The 22,624-nt window shown below is 33.2% G+C and overlaps 1 pseudogene; it reads left to right on the forward strand.

Moving 5' to 3' along the window:
• The first annotated feature begins 206 nt into the window (after positions 1–206).
• LOC125851981 (Werner Syndrome-like exonuclease) lies at positions 207–7,718 on the forward strand (annotated as a pseudogene).
• Positions 7,719–22,624: the final 14,906 nt, after the last annotated feature.

Genomic DNA, 22,624 nt, shown 5'->3' on the forward strand with positions numbered 1-22,624 from the left:
AAGTATTGAGCCAAGTAATTTTTCCTTATTGAAATCAATGGACTCCAAAAGATATTTTCACTAAAGTGTAGTTGTGGAATGGGTCCATGGCCCATGGCCCAATTAATACTAGTCTTATAATTTCCTCTCTCTTTTCTTCTATTTAAGAGCCCCTTTACCACGAAACCCTTTCTCAAAACCCTTACCTTCTTTACTGATCAATAGCCATGAATCAGAGCATTGTAGCTCATCAAGTGCAGGACCATCGCTACAGAAACTACAATGTTTACTTCTATGGTGATAGTATCCTAACAACAGTTACTTCGGACCCAGAAATTGTCACTCATTCGATCACATATGTAGAATCTGATGTCAGTTTCAGAGACATCGTTGGACTTGACATTGAGTGGCGACCCAATTACGGCCAAACACAAAACCCAATTGCAACTATTCAGCTCTGCGTCGATCGCAGTTGTCTAATATTCCAACTCCTTCACTATCGCAACCATATTCCACAATCCCTCGTTACATTCTTGGACACCTATACTTTTGTTGGGGTTGGAATCGAGGCTAATATGGAAAAGTTGGAGCGAGATCACGGGCTTATTGTGAGTTATTATGTGGATTTAAGAGAGTTGGTTGCTATCGCGTTTGGGTTGGGGTATCAGAATTGGACAAATACTGGGCTGAAAGAGTAGTGTAATGTTGTTTTATTAAACACTACTAAAAAGATGTCAAAAAACGATGGCCAAATGCGACGAATTGCGTCATTTTTTGGTCAAAATCGATGGAAAAGCGACGTAGTCACCTCTGTCACTTTTTAGCTCGACGCTCTTCAAAAAGCAACGGACAGTGTCGCTTTTCAAAAAGCAACGGACTGCGTCGCTAAAGAAGCGACGGACAGCGTCGCTAAAGAAGTGACGGACAGCGTCGCTTTTTGACTATTTTTTTTAAAAAAAAATTTTAACAAAAGCAACGGACTCCGTCGCTTTATTTTAATTTTCTTTGTTTTTGAAAATTTTATTTTTGAAAATCCCTGAAAAGCGACGGACAAAACCACGTTGTTCGTCACTTTTCTGAGATTTAAAAAAAATAAAACCCAGAAAAGCGACGGATAAAACCACGTTGTCCGTCGCTTTTCTGGAATTTTAAAAAAAATAAAACCCAGAAAAGCGACGGATAATACCACATTGTCTGTCGCTTTTCCTGTAATATTTTTGAAAGCAGAAACTGGCAGTTTTTGTTGCCCACCTGCAAATGCAATTCAATTCAATTCTATACTATTTAGCCCAATCAAACACACACAATTATAAACAATCTAAACAAAACATAAAACAACAAACTTAAAATAACATTTAAAAGTATCTAAATCACAAATTAAAGACTTATAAAGTCTTTCAAAATTCGTTTCAAAATTACAAAAAGTTCATACATATCTAAAGATCTAAACTAGGGAGTGGGTTCTACATAATCATCATCATCACTCTCGTCGTCGGTGTCATCGGGAGCCGAAGTAGTAGGTCGACGAGCGAGGTTCATCACTTGTTCTTTGATTTGCTGAATGGTCTCACTCATGCTTTCTTGTTCAGCTACTCTTCTCCGCTCCGACTCTCCCAGTGCCGCTGTAAGCTTAGTTATTTGAGCTGCCATAGCAGCAATCTGAATACCGTTAACTGCCTCGGCTTGACGTGACGATCAAATTCCTTCTAAGCCTGACTGGAGTCGTCTTACATCATTTCGAGAGCCTAGACCATAGACTCTACCCTTGTGTGTCCCCCTACCACTTTTTCTTTCCAAATCTAGGTGGAAAGTTTAGGTATCAATTGGATCAAACTATCTAGATTCTCAACGACGTACTGATGAAACTCATTATGCATATTAAATATAAAAATTGACATCAGTATATATACATATCATAAATATATTCACTATTAATATATATTATTTATATTAAATAACTTACAAAAGTTCGTTTGGCCCTTTCCTCCACCCACACATCTGGATCCTACTCATTTTCTTTCTTCTTGGCATGAGCCTTCTTGAAAACCTCCGGTTCAATGGGAGTGCGTCCCAATTCTTTTTCCTATGAATAAAACTAAAATTTATAACGATAAATATGAATCAACTAATTATTTATTTAAAAGTTTGAATTAGAACTTACCACCAACTCTTAACAACTTTAACTAGTTTAGTTTTGACTTAATACAACATTAAATCCACCAACAAAACCACATTATTTAATTTAACTTATTTAAACAACTTAACAACTTTATAAGTTTAACTAGTTTAGTATTGACTTAATTCCAACAACTAAATCCACCAACTAAGTCACATTATTTATTTTAACTTATTTAAACAGCATAACAACTTTAACTAGTTTAGTTTTGACTTAATACAACAACTAAATCCACCAACTAAACCACATTATTTATTTTAACTTATTTAAACAACTTAACAACTTTTTAACTTGAACTAGTTTAGTTTTGAATTAATTCCAACAACAAAACCACACTATTTAATTTAACTTATTTAAACAACTTAACAACGTTATAACTTTAACTAGTTTAGTATTGACTTAATTCCAACAAATAAATCCACCAACTAAATCACATTATTTATTTTAACTTATTTAAGCAACATAACAAGTTTAACTAGTTTAGTTTTGACTTAATACAACAACTAAATCCACCAACTAAACCACATTATTTATTTTAACTTATTTAAACAACTTTTTAACTTGAACTAGTTTAGTTTTGAATTAATTCCAACAACTAAATCCATCAACAAAACCACATTATTTAATTTAACTTATTTAAACAACTTAACAACGTTATAACTTTAACTAGTTTAGTATTGACTTAATTCCAACAACTAAATCCACCAATTAAATCACATTATTTATTTTAACTTATTTAAACAACATAACAACTTTAACTAGTTTAGTTTTGACTTAATACAACAACTAAATCCACCAACTAAACCACATTATTTATTTTAACTTATTTAAACAACTTAAAACTTTAACTAGTTTAGTTTTGACTTAATACAACAACTAAATCCACCAACTAAACCACATTATTTATGTTAACTTATTTAAACACCTTTTTAACTTGAACTAGTTTAGTTTTGAATTAATTCCAACAACTAAATCCATCAACAAAACCACATTATTTAATTTAACTTATTTAAAAAACTTAACAACTTTATAACTTTAACTACTTAACAAGTTTTTAAAGCTAAGTGTCAACACTAGATGGACACAAATCGATCTTGCAAGAAAATCAATTTTGTCATCAATAGGATCAACTAGTGTTGGTACTTATGTTTAACAAACACATTATTCTTAAATTAAAGCTTAATATCAACACTAGATGGACACAAATCTATCTTGCAAGAAAATCAATTGTCATCAATAGGATCAACTAGTGTTGGTACGTATGCTTAACAAATATATTATTTCTAAATTTAAAGCTAAGTGTCAACACTAGATGGACACAAATCGATCTTGCAATAAAATCAATTTTGTAATCAATAGGATCAACTAGTGTTGGTACTTATGCTTAACAAACACATTATTCCTAAATTAAAGCTTAATATCAACACTAGATGAACACAAATCGATCTTGCAAGAAAGTCAATTTTGTCATCAATAGGATCAACTAGTGTTGGTACTTATGTATAACAAACACTCGATGGACATAAAAAAACTATCACAAAATTAAAGCTAAGTATTAATACTAGATGGACACAAACACTTCATTGAAAACAATTGTACTTGAACTTAAGAAATTTAGAAGCACCAACCTTATCTCCAACTTTGATGAAAGAAGCAATATAGTCTTGTATCAACTTTTTTAGATGTTGAGCTTCCTCAGTTGCCTAGCACGAAAAGTTCTTAAATTAGTTAAATATAAACTTCAAATCCAAGAATATTAGTTATATATATATATATATTTATTTATATATATATTCAAGTTTTAATAAGTTCAAGTTTCAATTCAAGTTCATATCTAATTTCTAAACTTAATTAGTTATATATTCAAGCTAATTAGTTCCAAGTTCACGTTCTAATTTCAAGTTCATATTCCTAATTAAGTTCAATTTATAGTAAATTCAAGTTATAATTAATTATAAGTTCTAATTAAGTTGTAATTCAAATCCCTAAAATTCCAAATTCAAACTAGCTAGCTAGTGTCCCAAATTCAAACTATTAATTAGTCCTAAAATATCAAATATAATTCAAACTATTAGTCATAAATTCCAAATTCAAACTAGTCTTAAAATCACAAATTGAAAGTACTCCTACAATTCAAAAATTAAACTATAGTGCTAAAATTCCAAATTCAAACTATTATTAGTCCTAAGATCTCAATAATAATTCAAACTAGTCCTAAATTCAAAATTCAAACTAGTCTTAAAATCACAAATTAAAACTTGTCCTAAAATCTCAAAATCTAACTAGTGGTAAAATCCTAAATTCAAACAACTCCTTAAATACCCTAATTCAATCTAATCTTACAATTCCAAAATCAAACTAATTAACTCAAGAAATACCGAATTTCAAACAAATCCTAAGATACCCTAATTCAAACAAACCCCAATATTAAAATTTTCATTTCACAATCAACAAACACAAACTAACAATCAAATAATCCCTAATTCAAACTAACAATCAAAAACCCCTAAATCATTCACTTACTAACTAACAATCAATAAAAAAAAACTAATTCAATACACTAATTAACAAATTCAATACTCAAATTGAAAGAAATTAAAAATAATATTATGAAACCCTAACCTTGAATTAAAGGAGAAGGGTAGTGGGTCGAGGTCGAGGTCAGTTGGCCGGAGATGTTGTTGATGTTGGCCGGAGATGATGTTGCTCTCCTCGCCGGCTGCTGATGTTGATTACTTGGAGCTCGTTGGCCGGAGCAGTTGAGGGAGAGATAGAGCAGCGAGCTTTCATTGATTGGAGAGACGAGAGAGAGGCAGCGATTTGTCTCGCCATTCTCGCCGGAGAGAAGAGACGGGAGGGAGCAAGGAGAGAAGAGATGAGAAGAGGAGGGCGACGGGAGGAGGGCAACGGGAGGAGTGAGAGGGAGAGCTCACCGGTGATGGTGGAACTCTCGCCAGTTCTCACTGATGGAGGGGGTTGCGGCGCTACTTTACAGAGAAGAAAAGAATGAGTTTTGAAAAAAGGGTTTGGTCTTTTTTTAGGTCAAAAATAGGAAGGTTAGGTAGATTTAATTTGAGCTATTGGATTAGTTAAGATGAGCAGCTAAGATTTGATCTAGGATTCACTTAAAGGATGGACGGTTCAGATTTAAACTAATGTTTCAAGATTTGGACAAAAGGGTTATAATTGCAATGAATGAATCGCTAAAATTGCAACTAAAATTGATATAAGAGGCTATAATTGAAAAACAAAATTGGATTGAGGTGGCTAGAATTGCAATGAATTCGATAAGAAAAAAGCTAGATTGAAAGGAATTAGATCAGAATGGGCTAAAAATTAAATGATTTCGATAAAAATTAAAAAATGCCATCCAATTAAAATACTACAAATATTATAACATTTTATATAATAAAAATCACTTAAAATTTAAACATTCGAATAAAATAATTATTTCGAGTTTTACTTATAATTTTAAAAATATTTTAATAATATTTACGATAATTTTATAAAGATGCAAACTAAAATATATAATTTTTAGACAAAATCGATTAAAAATTTAAACTCAGAATATTTTTTAAAAAATACGTATTTAACCAAATAGCACTTCCGAAAGGGTTATAGGTCGGTCAAAATTGGGTGTCAGCATACCGACATGGTAAAGTCGATATTATTTAAATAAAATAATTATTTAAATATACCGACCTCTTTAGGTCGGTATTTATTAATTTATTTTAATATAAACTCACCTCTTGAGGTTGATTTTATTAATTAAAATTACACACACATATATATATGTAATTTAATTACACATCAACAGAGGTTTAATTTAATAAATTTAATTTATCGATCAAGTTAATTTTATAAATTTAAATTATATAAATTTAATTTTATTGATCAACAAAAGTTTATCAATATCAAATTTAATATATAAATCTCCTTGAATTGATCATCGATATTTCTTTAATTGATTATGTATTTCATATTTGAACAACTAGTATATAAGACTTGATTTGTTAAACTACTCGAGGAATATATAATTAATCAACGTATTTCATACTCCGATGAAGTATCCTTTACATGTCATCATAATTAGGAGGTGATCACTACACTTGACATCCATTCAAGATCGAACGTATATAATAATACTATCTCGCATTTCATACTCGAATGGATTATATGTTAGCTCTTCACCTCTACTACATCATGACGTGAGATATTAAGTTCATGATTAGACGACAGACTGATAGAATTTGTACATTACTCTATAAATATAAGTATAATTATCTCCTAATTCATATCAACGTAGTTTCATACTCTCAATATGGATTATAGATAATTTTTTATTTATTCCACGAATTCTAACTTTTTATTGATAAAAGTATACAAAATTGTTACACTTTTTGAACAATTAATTGTAGGTGTAAAATAAAATTTTAATATTATGCACAATAGCAAAATTATGATTAATAGGAATATTTTTAACAAACTGACCTCCGGATGTCGCTTTTATTAAAAGTAATTAGATATAATAAAAAATATCGACCTCATGAGGTCGGTATCACATTAAATTTTAAGATAAATACAAAGTAATCATGTTAATTAAATATTATTGACATCGGGAGGTCGGTATTTTATATTAAATTGTTTTTTAACTTATATAAAACCGTCATTCAGAGGACAATTTATTTAAAGTTTATTGAAAATATTAATTTATTACATACTATTTAATTTTACCGACATCCGAAAGTCGGTATTATAATTCTTTTTATTTTTTATTTTACACAAAATCATCCTCCGGAAGGCTATTTAAATAAAATTAAATCAAAATATTTCTCAAGTTTGTTTTTTATATGGAGAAATAGGGAAAATCGCGTCTGCTAGTGTAGATATTTTAAAAAAAGCGAAGGACAACATCTCTATGTCCGTCGCTTTTTAAAAAAAATGTTTGACCAATATTTTGACCAAAAAGTGACGGACTAAGAGACATTGTCCGTCGCTTTCTTAAAATATTTGACCAGATATTTTGACCAAGAAGCGACGGACATAAAGATGTTGTCCGTCGCTAATTTAAAAAATAATTAAACAATTAAAATTAATAAAAAGCGACGGACGGCGTGGCTTTTTTTAAATTAATAAATAATTATTTTTAATAAAAAGCGACGGATTGCGTCGCTATCTATATAAAATAATTAATTAGCAAAAATCCGCGAAAAAAAACGACGGACTAAGCAATGCCGTCCGTCGATTTTAAAAAAATTATTTTAATTAAAAAACCACGGACAGTATGGCTAATGGCGTCGCTTTTTGGAGCGACGCCGTCCGTCGCTTTTACTTCAATCGTTTTTTAGTAGTTTTTTAGTAGTGAAAGGAGATGGTGAAGCCTGCTCATATAACTAGGAGCAGGTGGGATTATCGATTTCTGAATGAAGAACAAGTGGAATATGCTTGTTTTGATGCTTTTGTTTGTTTTGAGATTGAGAATCGCTTGAATGCTTCTGGTTATGGCTGTGAGAATATACAAAAGACGTATGGACAACTTTGCTGGGGATTTGAATATAATTAAGTAGTAGTTATTAATCTTAAGTATTTACGCATATGCATGGATAATGAAACCTTAGCTTTTTAATCTTATCTGTAATTTTGGTTATTAAGTTGTTTGTATTTCAGATTTTGTTTTACCCCTTATTTTCGTCGATTTTGCTTTCTTTTTTGTGCTATTTAATTGAAGATGTCTGTTTTATTTTGATGATTTTGTTTGGAGAATTCTGGTGGACGTACTATTTCTCTGCAAAATGCAGTGTGTCAGACAATTGATGGATTTTGTTTTATTCTATCTCTTAAATATTAAATTAATTCATTTTTTGTTTAAAAAATAAAATAAATGATTTCATTACCTTTTTCCTTGATTGGGTCATAAGAAGGCGAGCATTGAATCCATGGAATATGTTTTATGCTTTACGATCTCTTAAATGCTACTTTCCCCCTCACATTTTATATGTCATTCTTTTCTATAAATAGTTAAACCACAATACTTGTCATTTTATAAAATTTATGCATAAATTACCATATTTTGCCTAATACCCTTGATAGAATAGTTAATTAATCTTGTCATTTATTAATAAAGTTTATTTAAGAAAATATTAAATAAGGGTAGAAGGATAAAGTTACACCATTTCTTAATATAAATGCAAAGTAAAAATGTGACATATAAAATGAAACGGAGGGAGTATTTGTATTATCCACTTATTATTTGGTAGAATATGTGTAGAATTATTTAAGGATTTTATTGGTAGAGTGTGTTAGAAAAATAATATTTATATTAGTAATACATTATTGTGTATCAAGGTGTATATTATTAATATACATGAAAAATCATGATATAACTATTACAAAGATTTAGTGTATGCATTTGCATGACTAAAGATATAAAGATCTCTCAAAATATTTTACATCATATTTGTAAAGGATATTTTTATAAATATTTTTAAAAATTATGTAATGTATATTATTTTTAATATATCAAACCAAATAATATATTAGAAATTTGGCATAACTAATACAAACATGCAATATTACTAATACACTAAGGGGTCATTTGATTGAGAGTCCTGAGAACTTATCTCACCATGTATATGGGATAACTTATATCATCATTGTGATATAAATAATGGGATAAGTTATCCAAACATAACAACCAAACAAGACACACAAATTTTTATCTCATCATTATTTATTTCTATCTCTCAAAAAAACACTATTCTTAACAATCTGTTTAAAAATTCCAGACACATGAATTCAGATATGGCAGTGTTTCACACTCTAAACCATGTAAAACAATTGCAAATAATATTTTTTTTCCAACTTATGCACCTAAACTAATTTAAAAAAATAAAAAATAGAGAAGGCACATCTTCCTCCTCTCGATGTTCCCCTCCCATGCAATTATCTATTTCTATCCACCATTCACATCATCTCGTTACCCCCACCCCCAGAGTGCTCTCTCTCTGTAACCCTCTTCATTTCTTCAGCCTTTTTCTTTACTTATATTGTATGTAGTTGTTTATAAAAAAAAACTGATTTAAGTATTAAATATTCTAACAAAGCAGAAATTAATTATTTTATTTCGACAAAAGTTTATTGTTATTTCTTGTACATAATTGTGACAAATGATTATTAATGAAAAGAAGATGAAGGCAATAGGTAGGAGATTTTGAATAAGGGATTAGTAGGGTGGGATGATTTACTAACCACACTTCTAGGGCTAGACATTCGGTATTTTGGTTCAGTTTCGGTTTTTTTTTTTGATTTTTTCGATTTTTGGTTCTTGTATAACGTGTATCCAACATCGAATCGAAATAATTCGGTTTGGTTTTTATTATTTCGGTTCAGTTTATGTTATTTCGATTCGATTTATGTTAGTTCGGTTTTTTGTTATGGGCCTGCTTAATGGGCTTTTTAAAATTTTGTAATTTTTTTGTTTATTTTATTTATATTTATTTCTTTTTGCTTATTTTACTTTATTTTTAAAATTATTGTATGATTCAAAATACTAAATTGTCGTTAACATTGAAATTTGCCCTTGTTAATAAATTATAAGAAAGTTTAGAGAAGAAGAGGGTTTAAGGTTCCTTTGGAGGTTTTTTCAACTTGTGATTTGATCATTTATTACTTGTCCCACCCAGATTTCCTTTGTGGGAAGTGGACCCACTGTTTGGTGCCTTTTCAAACAAGCCGGTGACTGTCAACTGTCTCACAAAATCATACAGCACGGCGACGAGGGTTTCATTTTAACGAATAGAAAGGCAATTTGCAGAAGTTAACAAAATCAAAGCGTTTGACCTGACTGATTTGTTGTTTGACCTCCAAAGGAACCTTAAATCCTCTTCTTCTCTAAATTCACTACACAAATACAATGATCAATTGATCATGCCATTACACAACAACATAATAACAATCTAACAAGTAACAATAATGCACCAATGTAGTTTCTTTCATGAGATGACTTTCAAGTTTCAAGTGCCAACAATAACAAACAACAATAATGAGCAACAAACAATGTAGCCTTTTCCATGAGACCACTTTCAAGTTTCAAGTGCCAACAATAACAAACAACAATATTGAGCAACAATGTAGTTTCTTGACTTTCTTCCATGAGACCACTTTCAAGTCTCAAGTGCCAACAAAATTACAAAAACACTAATAAAACTCGGTACTTTACACCTTTCTTCATTGTATTGACTCTTGGACCTTTTAAAATAAAATCAAATGTTAGAATACTACTTTTAAGATTAAAAAAAATGATATGATTAAATAAATGACGTATTGAGCTCACCACTATTAAATGCTAGAAACTTGCAAGTCAATCATAGATAAACAATGGAAGAGTTTCTTCCACTATTTGTCATCTCTATAAATAAGAAAATCAAATATGTCATACAACACAATAAGTATTTTATTTTTTTTCAAAAATAAATAAAAAAATAAAAAGTCTTACCAAGTTCAATTTTTTCAAGAAACTCCAAATTTTCTTCAACACAAATAGGCTTAGTTTCTTGTCTAAGCCAATCTTGGACACAAACAAGGCATTGTACACATTTGGGAGTCAATGAACTTCTAAAGGGATCAAGAATACGATCACCAGTGCTAAATGCACATTTTGATGCCACACTCGACATAGGAATAGCCAATACATCTCGAGCCAACTGTGAAAGCATAGAAAATCTAGGAGAATTAACTTTCCACCAAATCAAAATATTAAAAATACTCAGATTCAAGCTCTTGGTCTTCAAGAAGATATCTATCCAACTCAGATTTAACACCTAAACTTCCAGAATCTTCCTTTTGTTTCTTCATGTAAAACTTATTCTCAAAGAATTTGTTTTCACATTTTGAGAAAGACCACAAGTAGATGAATCAGATGAGTTAGATGAAGATGATTGATTTTTAGAACCTTTTGCATACTTACTTACATAGATCGCAAACAAATTCTTCAAGTAAGCATCTACTTCATTATTCACTATCTTTCCCTTTTCTTCCCCAAGTATTTCTTCAAGAGCAAAACTAACATACACAAATTTATTACGAGGATCCAAAACAGAAACAATAAAAAATATTTTGTTCATCTTTTCAGGAGTACCCCAATATTTCTTGAACTTTTCTTTCATCCCCGAAGCCATTTTCCTCAAATCAACATCATCACTTGTCATACATACTTTCAAATATGCATCAAGCTCACATATATCCTCAAAACGAACATTACAAGTAACATACCGTGAACCTGAAACTTTCAATGTGAGCTCATAAAAATTTTCAAGAAACATTGTGACATTCCTCACATTAGCCCAATCCTCATATTGAATTGAACCTGCAATACTTCGATTTTCACAAACATCAGTAGCAAGAAAAGAATTAGATTACCATCATAAAGATCAAACCTCTCCAAAGCCTTCTCAAACTTTTATTTCGTGTCCAACATCAAATAGGTGGAATTCCACCTAGTAGGCACATCTAAAGACAACATTTTATCGCATTCTATCTTTTGCATTTCAACACATTTCAAGAAGCTTCTTGTCCTTGTAAAAAATGATCTAACATATTTCATCATTTGTCTCACCCGTTTGATAGAAGGACAATTTCTTTCAAACCATCTTGCACAATTAGATTAAGAATGTGAGCCATACATGTCACATGGAGATGCTTACCTTCCATCATATTAGTTCCCCACATATCTAATTTTTTGGACAACTCTAAAACTGCCACATCATTTGAAGAGGCATTATCAACCGTAACAGTAAAGACATTGTCCAAGTTCAAATCAAGTAAACAATTACTAATACACTCAGCCAAATGCTCACCTTTATGATTAGTGATAGGACAAAAAATCAATATTCTTTTATGAAGCATCCAATCCCTATCAATAAAGTGAGCAGTCAAACACATATAAGTGATTCTTTGCACCGAAGTCCATGTGTCTGTTGTGAGACGAATTCTTGGTTGTATTTCTCTTAAAGACTTTTTCAAATTCATTCTCAATTCACCATAAACTTCATAAGAATCCCTTGTTATGGTTCTACGAGAATGAATATGAAACAAAGGTTGGACTTTACTCATAAACTTCTTAAAGCCTTCTTTTTCAACAAAACTAAAAGCTAGTTAATCAAAAATTATCATCTCAACTAAAGCTCTCCTAGCTACCTCTTGCTAAAATTTCCAAGTATCTATCGAAGAACTGTTACTTTGAATATTTAACAATTTTTGAATATCAGATGTAACAGGCGGGGGCTTATACACTTTACATCGGTCAGTCAAATGTTGTCTTAGTCCACTTGTTCCATTTCTAGTGTATTAGCAACATAGTTTTGTTTACAATGTAAGCACTTTGCTTTAACTAATACACCATTTTCAAAAAAAAATGCAAAGTGTTGCCAAACAGCAGATCTAGGATCCATTTCTTTATTTTTTGTTTCCTCTGTGGCAATTGACGCATCATTGCTATTAGTAGATGTATTATCCGTAGAACCAGCCATACTTATTACACTTTGATCAACCACACCCACATTTAATTGATTTTGTTTAGCCATCTATATAAAAAAAATATTTCGCAATAAATTCACACACTATCTAGTAACAAAAGCGAAAAGAAAAAATCAGAAAGAAAAATAAATGGAAGAAGAAATATTCATTTTGAAACTTGTTAACTTAAAATGGAAGCAGAAATATTAACAACAAAAAAATAATCAATCTATAGAATACAATACCTGATGGTGGTCGCCGGAAGTGGAAAGTGGTCGGTTCACAGTTGGCGCTTGATTGTGTGGAAACTGGAAAGGTCGGCTGACGGCTGGTTGCTGTTGTGCTGCGTGCTGGTCGACGTCGGTCGCTGCTGTGCTGCGGTTGCCTGCTGGTCGACTGGCGGCTGGTGCTTGTGGCCGATCACCAAAACTCGGAACTAGGAACTGGGAACTAGGAACAGTCACTTTTGGCCTTTGGGAAGTGGGAATGATGGATGGTCTGTAAAGTGTAAAGTGGAAAAGTAACAAAAGTTTGGAAACACAAACTTTTGACCTACTTTTGCTTTTAATTTTAAATTATAATATCTATTATTTAATATTAATAATTAATATAATATTAATATATATTATAATATAATATATTTTGGTAAACTGAAATACCGAATAACACAAAAATTACAGTAACACCTCGAAAACCAAACCTAATTTTTTTTTGCAGAAATTCACCAGAAGCAGTGAACCACGGTAGGGTTCATTGACTGTGATAGGATCCATGGTCCGTTGCACTTCTCATGGTCTGGAGTTAAACTCCACTAGGCCCAGATGTCAGACCACGGGACCCTTCACGGGTCGTTGTCTTGACAACGGACGGTGGTGACGTTCGTATATTCAGAACCAGTGGCCCCCCTAGCCTAGCCTCAACCCCCCTAAGCCTAAGTGACGATCACGAGGACCTTCACAATTCGTGGTCCTCCACATGGGCTGTGGTAGGGTCCGTGAAGGCTATCTAGTAGGCCCTAGGCCTCCTAACCTAAGCCCAGGTGAGGACCACGGGGAACTTCACGGTCCGTGTTCATCAACACGAGCCGTTGTAGGGGCTCATGAACAAGACCCCAGAAACCACCAACTACTGGACCAAGACCACGACCAGCTCCACGGTCCGTTAGAGTGGCCGTGGTCAGCCCCGTCAGATTTTTAAGTAAGGTTATTTCAGTCTTTTCCCGTATTCATTGGGCACCTAAACTACGTCATTTAAACCCTAAACTACGTGGTTTTGGTCAATTTTAGCCTAGAAACATAACTAGGACTTACCTAAGTCAGATTATTTATCAAAACTTAAAAAATTTGAGAGTAAGAGGATAAAGAGGTCGAGCAACCTTAGTTCAAGAACGCAACAAGGTTTTGTTCAGTTTAAGCCCCAAAATCAAATGATTTCTTCGTGAAATTCATCACCAGGTATGTGGGATTTCACTATTGGGTTCCTTTCACCCATTAGGTCCCTAGATTTCAGTCAGAATGTTGTTTCCCTTATGATTATCTTGACTTAAGGTTTTCTTGAATGTTAGAATTGTTGGGTTTTTAGCTGTTAGAACGATCCAAATTGTATTATCATGAATTCAGTATCGTTATTGCCCAGGTTCATGCATAAACTCAGAACCCTAGCTATGTAGTTCTTTTAGTTCATGAATTACACATGCTAGGCCAGTTAATTTAGTCATATATAAACATGCCTCAGTTTTTAAATGCATTATTATTAGTATATTAATGTTGCATTCTCAGTTGCATGTCAGTATTTTGAGCTATCTAGTATTACAACATTTCAATCATAACGTTTTAATTACTTAATCATATGGGAAGCTTAATACCGAGTGGACTAGGGTCAGTCACCCTCAAGTCCCTGAAATACGTGCCCCATAGGTTGTAAGTCCCCTCAGTGGGCATCATTTTAGTGATCACGCCAGCATGCCTCTATACATTTGGCAGGGTATATTGGGTCCTCTCGATGGGGCATATACATCGGACTCCATATTTAGCTCATGTGGTTTTATGTCGGTTATTAGTAGCTCCCTTACAGTTCAGTTAGATTTTATTGCATTGATCATGTTATTAGTAAAGTTCAGCATTCAGTCTCAGCATGTTATAAACTTGGTCATTACATTCAGTTTAGCTATGTTCAGTACATTCAGTATCCTTATCATGTTCAGATCATATATTTGCTTAATTGCTTGTTCAATTATGTTATTATTTAGTTGCATTCTATCCTGCATGCTCAGTTCCTTTCAAGTACTGACGCATACTCTGTTCTACATTTTCTCGTGATGTAGGTTCAGGTCCTCAGTAGTCAGATCACGCATAGATTGGTTCCTGATCTTCAGTTCAGCAACATCAGTGGTGAGTCCTCATTCTTCGAGGACTAGTGACATGATTGTTTTCTTGCTTTTAGCTTTAGTTACAGTTTTGCTAGATCTAGCTGGGGCATGTCCCAGCATTTCTAGTCAGTAGAGGTTTTATTTCAGACATAGTTAGTTTCATCTTTAGTCTTAGAGTTTGACTTTTCTTTTGTATTCAAACTCTCAGTTATCTTTATTCAAATTTAGTATATGGGTATTCCCCATCATTTTCAGATTATTTCAAGATTTAGCTTCCGCTTAGTTAATATTATTTCAGTTTATCTTTAGTATGGTTATGATTATGTTAGCAGGGTTAGTTTGGGGTCACTCGTGATCCTAGGTCCCGTGTTACGTGCAGGGGGTAGTCTCGGGGCGTGACATTACATATCGAAAACCAAACCAAAATATCAAAAAATACAAATATATATACCGAATACCGAACCAAAAACTAAAATACCAAACCTGAAATATTGAAATAATTCAGTTCCATTCAGTTTTTTGGTTTTTCGGTGTTTATGATCAGCCCTACACACTCTTACTATACTAGGGCTTTTAGCTTTCACTGAAAAGAAGTCATCACTTTCAGCTAGCTTTTTTCCTTAACCCTAATCAATGAATGATAGGTCGGCTTAGGATAATTGAAAACGCATGAATTGGAGGCAGGTCAGGGGCCGGCGGGCACGCTAAAATAATCTAGGATGAATCTCCCCGATGGTTAGAAATAGAAAAAGTAAATACGATTTTCAATACTTTGCTTATGTACAACAACAAAGTACCAAACATTCTAATTGATTAGATCAATATCAAGACGCTCGATGAAGGAGGTAAGATTTGAATTTTTTTTATAATTGTAGAGGCACAACCAACAATATTTTTGTGAGGCTTCCATTCTACTTTTGGCACTTGGATAGTGAACCTTTTTTTTTGTTTTTACCTTTTTACCTTTTTACCATTCTTCTTCCACTCACTCTTCTTTTCTTTCATTTTCTTTTTCTTTTTACTCCTAAAAAATATCCAACTCAACCATATAATTAATAAACATGTTAATAAATATTTTTGGTCAAAATTACCGAAAAATGTTCTTATGACTGAATATTAAAAATAATTTATCATTCAATTTTATTTTATTTTTAATCTAAATACCCAATCAAGTTTATTAACCAAAAATAAAACAGTAGTACATCAACCAAACACAAAAGTGGTTCGAGTCCAAAAATAAAAAGAGAAAAGAAGAAATACCTATAGCACTAATTAGAAAACAAAAAAAGGAAATAATCAAGTACAATAGAAAGGCAAGAGTTTCAAGAGGTTTCCAAAATCCCATTTCAAGTCATCATCTTTGAATAGCCACATTGAAGCTCTGTATCCATGGCTTCCTCGACACTACCATACTCGTCCGACCTTCATATTCTACAAACAATATCATGTCCGGCTTGTAATCACTTGAACGCCAAAAATCTCATTGGTATTATGATTCGTTACCAATGAAGACTTCTTCCACATGAATGTGGTAGGTCTTTGCTGGAATGAAAGGTATTTGATTGTGAACTTCGCCCTCAAAAGGAATGAAATGAGATAGCCACTGATTTGACAAAATATGATGACCTACTACGCCTTTTACCTTATTTTCCAACTTTAATTTTATCTTGTCAATAGATTGAACCCCAAAGGGGTTAATAACACTGTTTAAAAAGATGAAATTCCAGCTGAAATAATTATGTAGCTTACCGATTGAAGCATATCATCTATACTATTGAGTGTTGTTTGCTCAATATCATAGCATCCTGTAACATGTGTTCTGTATTCTCCTAATTCAAAGATTCTGCATGTTGTCCATTTCCAATTGAATGATTGTTTGTACTGATGAGTTGGGGATTTAGACTCATTTGGGGCTTCTTATTCAGAGATTTAATGTCCTCAATCCCTATTTTGTGCTCTAAACTGATGTTTAAATGCTAATTTACAACAAAGAAGGCAAAAGAGCAAGGCAAGGACATTACCGGGCAAAAAAGAGTAAAGAAGGATGAAAAAGTTAAAGAAAAGCAAGGTTGATGCTCGCCAAAGCCACTCGGTGAATCACCGAGTGGCTCTTCAGGTTGCCAAAAGTTACCGCAAGCCAACGCATGGACAAAGCCAACTCGGTGAGGAAACTGGAGTTCGGCGACACGCTGACTGGATCGACAATAGAGACTGAGCCCGCCTAAAGTTACAGAGTAATTGGTGAAAAGGTAAGACAAAAATGTGAGAAGAAGGAGTACTTGGCTCATCACCGACCTAGTTGGCGATGCCCGACTTATTTCACCAAATGGCTCCGAAGCTAAAAATCTGGAAACGTATAAATGCAATTTTCAAAAGAAGAAACAGGAGTTTTGAAGTTTTTGAGAGTTCCCATATTGTCTAGCTTTGGGTTTTTGATCCCTAACACTATTCTCTAAGTTTTTGAGTAGAGATTTAGGGTTTATTGGATTTTGAATTCAATTCAAGCATTTTGAAGACTTGTGGATTGCTACCCAAGCTAATGGAAAACATAGTTGGTAACTATTTCTTGTTCTTTATCATATGTGGCTAAAATTCCATTATTGGGATGTGATTATGTGATTGAATGCTTCAATTAGCTTATGGGTGTTAGTATTTAATAATTTTGATGTTGACTTGAAGTGGGTTCAATTAGTAGTTGAGTTTTAATTGATGAATTGTAGTTGCAAATACAATTCTAGCCTAGTATTCTAAGCTTGCTTGAGAAAGCAGTTTTAGAGTTAAAACTATTAATTGATGATTATAGTGATTGGGTTATTATAGATTTATCTTGAGAAAGTGGATCTAAATTCAATCCTACCAATCAAGCTTGAAAGAGTAGATTAATTGAGGTATTGGGTTGTTTATATGTGCTATGCTTGTCGAGGTTCGAGAGAACTCGCTTGATTCGTAATAGTTGATCGAGAAATGACTACTACACCTAAAGCCTAGCCTACCCACTAAGATTCAGCGATTTTTAGTAAATAATAATCTTCCATATAGCGAAATTGGCATTCAATCGATCATACTCCCAAGGATCCCTCTCTTTGTTTACCCTCGTGTGTTCATAGTTGTTAATTGTTCACTCTAATCCCCTCAATTGACATTAATTTTCAAACCCCTGCCATTTAATTTAATTGTTTCAAAAATGTCTAGTTATACAATCGATTAGAACACTCCTTTCACTTCATAATCAAATTTTCTACCGTATCACTCCCTGTGGGATCGACCCCAACCCTTTATTGGGTTTATACTGGATTACGACTGCCTACACTTAGAATCAGATGAAGTGTAGTTGAGCGTTATCATGTACAGATTGAATTATATCATCTATACATTTAAGTGTTGTTTCCTCAATATCATAGCATCATGTAACCTGTGTTCAGTATTCTCCTAATTCACAGATTCTGCATGTTTTCTATTTTCAATTGAATGATTGTTTGTACTGATTGAAGTATACCATTTGTACTTTTAAGTGTTGTTTGCTCAATATCATAGCATCATGTAACATGTGTTATGTATTCTCCTTATTTTTAGATTCAACATGTTGTTTATTTCCAGTTGAATGATTGCTTGTACCTATTGAGGTGCTTCACTTATGTTATAGAATTGTTTCTTGTTTGTACCTACAAAATCAAAAAGCAATGTTAGCAAAATAAATCTGCTACTGAATTCTCTTCTCGATATGAATGTATCACTTCCACTTTTATTTACATCATCAGTCCCTTAATGTTGCCTACAACCGGAGATATTAACCAAGGGGCCTCCCAACTTCCACATAGTATTTTCTAAGCCATTAACGAATTTGTTTCAATGATGATGGGTATTAAGTTGTGTTCAACACAGTAGTCTATACCCATTCTAATAGCTTTTATTTCCACTTCAATAACTGAGACATTCTCCATCACCCGTGATTCAACATATATCATCTTCCCATTTTAATCTCTTATCAGTATTGCATTTGAATTTACCCATAGGAGGGTGTAGCCATCTCACAATCTTGGTTTGAATCAGTAGAGTACACCCTTCCAAAAACTTCACAATCAATGGCCTACTCATTGGGATGTCTTTTAACCATGGGTATCTGTACCCGATATGCCCAAATTATACCTCCCAAAAGAAGTATAAGCGGTCGTTGTCAAATAAGGAATCTAACTTTTAGGTTAGGTTCGGTCTCATGTGGAATATGGTTCAGACTTAGGCTACTTACGATTATCTACGTTTAGTCAAATGATTTCCGAGAAAAATAACAAGGGTTTATTTTTAAATAGAATAACAGTTTGTTGATTTGTATCACTCAGTAACAAGTAAATAGGATTTGCGGTTTGAGATATCAATATGAGATGAAAACTAGGGCATAAGTGTTCCTCATAAGCTCTTAACGCAGTATTCCTAATAATAGTAACTCGATCCTAGTGTTAACATGCAAGGTTGATAAGTTAGGTATACCTAAGTGATTGGTCCTCCAAATAGGAAATTTCACCACGCAACTTGGTTCGTCTACGGGTGTATGCTTTACTAACCCATACCTTTAACCTCGGATTATCCCTCGCATCACAATGGCTAAGGTCAAACTATTAGATAGCGGCTAAACTCAACTAAATCTCCGTTGTTCAATCCTTTTGTCATCCATTACTTCCTTGGTTCGATAAGTAGGAATAAGATGAGTTCTAACATTACACACCGGTAGAATGCATTCTAAATGAAAGGATTAACAATACATGCTTACAGTATTCTCGAATTACTTATTTATTATTCATACATTGTTAATTGCTCATGGTTCACACCACCCTAATTATGGATTTAACTACTCATGCTTGAGAATTCACAATTCATATTAGGGTTAATAAGACAAATCATGAACTTACAATCAAAATAGATTAATACCAAAATCTAGAATTGAAACTCAAAAGCAAATTACATAAAACGAACTTCAAGAATTAAATTGCTTAAGTGTTTGTAAAATAATCCCAAAAGTCAAGAACAATAGTCTCCAAAAAGGTCTAGCCCTTATAAAACGTAAATTACAATTTCTATTTATAGTACTTAAGTCCTAAACCAAGTAGGAAATGAAAATAAGGAAAATCCAGTTTTAGTAGTTTTCGATCGACGGTTGCCAACGATGGATCGTGGATCAACCAACGGTCCATGGGTCACCTCTGTGGTTCAGCAGTTGGCAAAATTCTTGGTCTTCTCATTCAATGGTTGCCACCTATGGTTCGTAGATCCATTCACGATCCATCTTGCACGTCTGTGGTTCAAGTACTGGAACTCAACTTTCTGAATCAAACGACGACACCCATCGATGGTCTATCACTCAAGCTACGGGGTGTTGGTTGCCTTCGTGGTTCCACACTTAGGTCAGACTTCCTTAAACCACTGACCCACGGCTTCCACCTACGGCTCGTCAACTGAGTGACAGCTCGTGGGTGAGCTCGTAGGTTGCCGAACTCTTGTTGTTTCAACTACATTCAACGGCAAATGCTTCAAACTGATTTCCTGCAAAATGAGACCAAACACCATCATATCTAATAACAAAAATGCCTAAGATGCACACAAATTTCAAGTATTGTCACAACCCAGGAGTACCCCGTAGATGTGACACGGCGTAGAAGACTCTGAAAAGCCTCATACAAGCCTCTTAGCATATCATGACAAAAGATAATATGAAATGGTATGGAAATTTAAAACTTTTTCTTTTACAATCAAAATCTTTTATAAAAACAAGCGGAAGTCTACACTTTGTCTGAAACCATCTATAACCATTAAGACTAAAACTTTGGGACACAGCCCATACAAAAGCTCTAAACATAAAATGAAAGACTTAAAGGACATAATGGTCAAGCCTCGAATGCTATGCGGACTTACCAAACTTCTTCTTCTTGATATACTATGAGCCACGAGGATGGAAGTCAATATCTCCAAACCCTACACTTTGGGGAAAATTTAGAAAATATGGGTTAGCACAAAAATGCACTAAGTATGATAGCCATGCATAAAAACCTTTAAAACATGCTAAAAAGGACATTGTAGTTGAAAAGCATGCACTTTACTAGGTTTGACAACCATCATGCACTTTAGTGTGAAAGCATAAGTCATAAACATATTCAACATATAAATCATCATAGCATAATAGAACCATCTCATAAGTAACCCTAAGTTATACTTGTGCAATTCATAGATAAGATCCCATAATCCCATCTATACTAAGTACCACTTTTAGGCCACCTTAATCATATTTACCATTCTTTGATATCATCCTTAGTTAATACTCATAGACAAGGAACATTCACATTTAATAAGTCATGTCAAGGAAAGCAACTCATAGCAACAATCCAAGTTAAGCATTCATCATTTCATAAGTCATTATACATTGAGGAACACACCATAACTACTCTCAAAGCCTACTTGTGCAATGCATGGATGAAGTCCCATACTCCCACCCACACTTTATAGAGCTTCTTGAGTAACCATAGTACATAACTCATATTCTTGTTCATAGTGGTAATTAGCCTTAACCGACATAGACCATGTGAGCTTAACATGGAATCTGGTGTCATACCCCACACCGAAAAGAGGTGTCCTACTTGCCTAAGGTAGAACTAAAATGTATTAACTTTTAGGTGGATCAAATAGCTAAATAATCTAGGGGGTATGTAGTTTATGGGATAATGAGATTGCTTCAAGAAACCCCAACCTTACTTAACGAGGGAGCTTCCATCTCCTGAGATTACCTTTAGAAACCCGACCTTACTTAACGGGAGAGCCTCTATCTCATTTTCATTATCCACTCGGTGCTAAGAATAATTCCCATGGAGTATTTTGTTGAATCCTAACTTGTTTCATTAGGATAGCTCATTAGATCATGCGTGAGAATAAACTTTCACAGTCCATGTCTTCATGTTAGATTCAATTTGGTGAAAACTGCCTTTCAACCTAGAATCTTCATTATGTGAGAAAACCTTTCACATCATGTTCATTATGTGTTCATGAGAATAGCCTTTCAATCAACTCAATATATTACCATAATCACGATCATGGACATTTCATGCATAGTCATGTGTAAGGGTGTATATGAGCATAGTCTTTCAACAACACCATAGTTACATCATAATCATGTTCATGCATGTAGTGTGTGTGTGAGATTGTCCTTTCAATGACATAAACAACACTATCATCATCATAGCCACTTCACTCTCAAAGTGTTCATAAAGCATGTACATAATCTCACAATCATGCATAATTCTCATATCTTGCATTCAAGGATCATAGATCACATTAAATCAACACATCTAGAATTCACTACATTAGACATGGATATAATCATAGGTCAAGTAGTTCAATTACTACGTACATAAATTCATGTACTCATATTATAGGTCATGTGGGTAAAGTCATTCCACAATAATGCCATTTACAATTCAACATACATGATAGCTTCCCTCTTAAAGCCTTAACATCATTAGCTCATTTATATCAACTTTTACCCTTAAAGCCCTGGAAATCATCTTCATACTACAAGTCTTACTCTCAAGCAATACCTCATATGGTCA

Source organism: Solanum stenotomum, unplaced genomic scaffold (assembly GCF_019186545.1).
Source record: "Solanum stenotomum isolate F172 unplaced genomic scaffold, ASM1918654v1 scaffold31315, whole genome shotgun sequence".
Taxonomy (NCBI): Eukaryota; Viridiplantae; Streptophyta; class Magnoliopsida; order Solanales; family Solanaceae; genus Solanum; species Solanum stenotomum.